Here is a 5,661-nt window from a genome sequence, read left to right on the forward strand (position 1 = left end):
TGTCTACATGGTTTTTTTTGTTGTCTGTCTCCCCCTTCTAGACTGTGAGCCCATTGTTGGGTAGGGATTGTCTCTAAATGTTGCCGACTTGTACTTCCCAAGCACTTAGTACAGTGCTCTGCACACAGTAAGTGCTCAATAAATGCGATTGAATGAATGAATGAATTAATTAATTAATTAATGAAAGGTCATTGAGAGAAAGTAAAATCGGTAGATGTATATGATCCGTTCCAGAAGTTTGGATGGGATTGTGAGCAGGAAGATGGGGTGATGGAGAAAGGGGCTGTGAGATCAAGGGAGAGCACTTTAAATAGTGGGGAGACTTGCTCTGGGAATTGGGTGACCTGGCTTTTAGTCTTGGGTTTGACTATAACTGGCCAATCTGGGGAAAATCCAGATGTGCGTGTCACAGTGTGCTCATCCCTTCCCTGTCTATTTGCTCATTGCAATCTACGCCCCAGTAGAAATGAGGGAGACAGCGTCGGACAGCATGAGTGACCCTTTGCAAAACCACTAGGCCCTGTAATCAGTTCCATCGCACAGGTTCTCAGTCCTGAACTCTCAAGACCGAGGCTATCCACCGTTCCTGAAGGGACACTTCACCATTACCTACCCACTATACCTCGATCTGATCCAATCCCTTCCCCACGTTCTCCCTCAGGCCTAAAGCTCCCTCTCTCTTCAAATTAACAGTCCAACACTCTCCCCACCTGCAAAACTCTCCTAAAATCCTCTTAGAGGATTTCCCAGACCAAACCCTTTATTCCCCCTATCTGCTCTCCCTTCTGTGTCTAATCTGAACTTGGTTGTGTACCTCATAAGGACTTTGAATACTCACCCCAGCCCCACAATACCTATGTAAATATTCATATACACTACTATTTCGTTCATTCAATCGTATTGAGCGCTTACTGTGTGCAGAGCACTGCACTAAGCGCTTGTGAAGTACAAGTCGGCAACACATAGAGATGGTCCCTACCCAACAACGTTTCCCCTATCCCTTACGAATCTACTTTAATATCTATCTTGCAGGAATTGTGCCTGGAAACTCTGTTGAAACCCGACTCTGCCACTTGGCTGTTCATTCATTCATTCATTCAATCGTATTGAGTGCTTACTGTGTGCAGAGCACTGTACTAAGCACTTGGGAAGTACAATTTGGCAACATATAGAGATGGTCCCTACCCAACAGTGGGCTCACAGTCTAGGCTGTTGTAGCGTGGCTCAGTGGAAAGAGCACGGGCTTGGGAATCAGAGGATGTGGCTTCTAATCCCAGCTCCTCCACTTGTCTGCTGTGTGACCTTGGGCAAGCCACTTCATTTCTGTAAAATGGGGACTAAGGCTATGAGCCCTATGTGGAACAATCTGATTACCTTTATATCTACTCCAGCACTTAGAACAGTGCTTGGCACATAGTAAGTGTTTAACAAATACCATCATTGTTATTAATATCATTATTAATATTATTATTATTATTAATCCACCCCGTAGACTGAGCCCCTTCCTTCTCCCCCTCATCCCCCCTCCATCCCCCCATCTTACCTCCTTCCCTTCCCCACAGCACCTGTATATATGTATATATGTTTGTACATATTTATTACTCTATTTATTTATTTTACTTGTGCATATCTACTCTATTTATTTTATTTTGTTAGTATGTTTGGTTTTGTTCTCTGTCTCCCCCTTCTAGACTGTGAGCCCACTGTTGGGTAGGGACTGTCTCTATATGTTGCCAACTTGTACTTCCCAAGCACTTAGTACAGTGCTCTGCACACAGTAAGCACTCAATAAATATGATTATGATTGATTGATTGATGATTACTTTCTCTAGCACTTAGTACAGTGTTCTGCATACAGTAAGCACTCAATCAATCAATAAGGATCAGCATAGCCTAGTTGGTAGAGCACTGTCCTGGGAGTCAGAAGGACCTGTGTTCTAGTCCCGGCTCTGGTGCTTGTCTGCTGTGTGACCTTGGGCCAGTCACTTCACTTCTCTGTGCCTCAGTTACCTCACCTGTAAAATGGGGACTAAGACTGCGAGCCCATGTGGGACAGAGACTGTATCCAACCTGATTAGCTTGTATCTACCCAAGCACTTACACCAGTGCCTGGCACATAGTAAGCACTTAACAAATACCATAAAAAAAATCAGTCAACACCCCAGTTGACTGAAATAAATTAAAATATTCTGTCAGTCATCTGTAAATTATGACTACTGCTATTCGAGGTGCTGGACAATGACTGTAAAAATACATCAATTTCAAAATTGTATGATCACATTTCTGGCTCCAACTGAGATAGTAATGAAATCACTCAAATGACCACAAGACAGTGTTAACAGCAACTTGGAAAAAAGTTGTTGCCCCTTTTTCCCTCCTGTTGAGTCATACCATCTCTGTTTGATTTTAGGGTGACATGTTGGAGTGGCCTTCCTCAGATTCCCATGGTACCATGGATATGGCCCTCAGGAACCCGACTCTGAGCTCAAACTCCTAAAATGAAAATCAACCTTTATAATTAAACTATAATCAATTTGAATCAACGTCTTGCAGAATGAAATTACGGGCAAATGCATTAAATTTTCAAAAGACACCACATTACAGGGAAGGACAAGAGGTTAGCTGGCAAGATGAGAAGTCAAGTGATTGGAAGCAAAGGGAATGAAGTTCTCTTGGGACGGGTATAGGAGGGTACTCTTAATAATAAGCCATAGTAAGCCCTTAGCAAATACTGTAAAAAAATTATAGTCCTTTGAGGATGGGAAGGTAAAATGAAATGGGTATTCCTGGTTAGGTAAGACAACTGTGGAAAGGAATCTAAGGACCTATCGTCATTAGCAGTTTTTATTGAGCAAGTGTGAAGTGCAAGTACTAAGTGCAGAGCACCATATTAGTCACTGAGAAAAATTACAAAAGAAAAAGCGACCAAACCCCTACCCACAAGAGCTTAAAATTGAATAGGGGAGATAAATACAATTGGTTGAAAGTCCACTGGTAGAATAAGGAAAGTTAATGTACAAATAACAAAATAAATCTCAGATTTATAGCGAGGTTGTGTGTGTATGTGTGTGTGTGTGTGTGCGTGCATTCATTCAATCATATTTATTGAGCACTTACTGTGTGCAGACCACTGTACTAAGCGCTTGAATGAGATGGGGTTCACCAGTTTGAATAATTTCACCAGGACAGGGTATATGGTTTGTGTGAGGGGGCAGGGTTGGGGGACCACGAAGAAGACCTGATAAGATTTCCTGCAGGTGGTGGGTCCTTAGTAGATATATGAAGGAGGGATTTGATGAATTGGATGATGAGAGGACATTTCAGGCAGGGGGAAAAGGAGGGTGTGATGGCTTGTAAGCAGGAGAACCATTTGGAGAAGATGAGAGGAGCTCCCTTGGACACAAAAGAGAGAGCATGTGGGTTGTAGCAGGACAGGAGGGTTGCTAGGAGAGAGGATAGACTTGAAGACCGCTGCCAGGGGCATTTGTTTAATTCTTGTAGCAACAGGTAAACATGTTGCAAGACATAGCATAGCTTAGTGGAAAGAGCATAGACCTGGGAGTGCTTGCTGTGTGACCTTGGGCATGTCACAAAACTTTTCTGTGCTTCAGTTCTCCTGTTCTCCCTCCTGCTTAGACTGTGAGACCCATGTGGGACATGGATTGTGACCAACCTAATTAACTTGTACCTACCCCAGTGCTTAGAACAGTTTGACACATAGTAAGCCCTTAACAACTACTGTAAAAAAATTATAGTCCTTTGAGGATGGGAATAAATTGATCACATTGACACCTGAAAAATGATTCTGGCAGCTGTATGTCTCAGAGACTGCAGTGTGAAAAGCTGCAGGTAAGGAGGCTAGCAAGGAAGTTCCTCCAAGAGTCCAAAGTTGGGTAGGGATTGTCTCTATTTGTTGCCGAAATGTACTTTCCAACCACTTAGTACAATGCTCTGCACATAGTAAGCGCTCAATAAATATGATTGAATGAATTCATATATTATGGCTGAGCTCTAGCACTGGGCATGAATTTGGGGGAGAAGAATCTATGAAATATTCTGAGGAAAGCTTGGTAGGATGAGGTGACGTTGGATGTTGTCGCAAATGAGAGACAGGAATCAAAGATGTCCCCTAAGATTAAGAGACATGGAGAACATAAATTGTGGTGTTTACAATTTAGAAAGTTATGAGGAGAAACGGGATTAGGAGGAAAGATGAGGCACTTAGTTTGGGACATATTACATTTGAAGTGATTGTGAGACATCTAGTAGGTGATGCCCAAGAGCAAAGAGGAAATACAAGTTTAGAGAGAAAGTGAGAAGTTGAGGTTGAAGGTAAGGAATAGAAACTTAGAAATTATCCTTGAAATCAGATAATAACAATACTGATACTAAAAATAATAATAATTATAATGTTATTTGTTACAGTATCAGTAGTTTTTATTGAGGACCCACTTGATGCAGGGCACTGTACTAAGTGCTTGGGAAATACAGAATAAGGAAGTGGCACACTCCCTGCTCATAAAAAACTTACACCCTAATAATAATAATAATGATAATGATAATAATTATGGTATTTGTTGCATGCTTACTATGTGCCAAATAATGTTCTAATCACTGGGTAGATACAAGGTAATCAGGTTGTCTCATGTGGGGCTCACAGTCTTCATCCCCATTTTACAGATGAGGTAACTGAGGTACAGAGAAGTTGAGTGGATTGCCTAATGATGGAGACATATAAAATTATAACTAGAATGGTAAAGAAAATTGAACACACAGTTGAATAAACATATATATCAATCAGTCATATTTATTTAGTGCTTACTACATGCAGAGCACTATACTAAGTGCTTGGGGAGTACAATATCATAGATTTGGTAGACATGTTCCCTGCCCACAATGAGCATACCGGAGTCTTAAGGATGGGAATAAGTTTATAAATGCTAGAGTTGGCTTATGAGCACCAAATTAAGTGTTTGGGAGAACACAATAGTAGCAACATGCACAACAACAATAAAAATAATAATATTGAAGTGCTTACTATTTGCCAAATACTATATTAAGCACTGAGGGAGATACGAGATTAGCATTCTAAGTATTAGGGAGTACAGGTGTTGAATCCTCATTTTGGAGCTGAGGGAATTGAACTACAGAAAATTGAAGTGACTCATTCATTCATTCATTCATTCAATCAATCGTATTTATTGAGCACTTACTGTGTGCAGAGCACTGTACTAAGGTCATTGCACAAGGTCACAAGTGACCTTGCCCAAGGTCACACAACAGACAAGTGGTGGAAACAGGATTAGAGCCCAGGTTCTCTGACTCACAGGCCTGTGAACTTTCCACAATGTTTCTGGTGTTCTCTGCCCTCAAGTTTATAATCTAGTAGGGAAAGACAGTCAGCGTTTTTTTCCCAGAATAAATAAAACTGTATCCCAACACATTACCCTTGCAAAGCAGCCCAAACATTGCCCAAACAGAAAACATAATAGGCAAATCAACATTCAGTCGCTATTACCACCAGAATAAAAAGTCCCTTAGTCTCATCATGGCTATTGCCTCCCTCTGTTGTGATGGGGAAATTTCTTCAGCCGGACAAATATATCCAGTCTGGCCTTCTTCGTGCACCAGTAGAATCATCTCAGTTTGTCTAGATTCTGA

This window comes from Tachyglossus aculeatus, chromosome 2 (genome assembly GCF_015852505.1).
Source record: "Tachyglossus aculeatus isolate mTacAcu1 chromosome 2, mTacAcu1.pri, whole genome shotgun sequence".
NCBI classification, from domain to species: domain Eukaryota; kingdom Metazoa; phylum Chordata; class Mammalia; order Monotremata; family Tachyglossidae; genus Tachyglossus; species Tachyglossus aculeatus.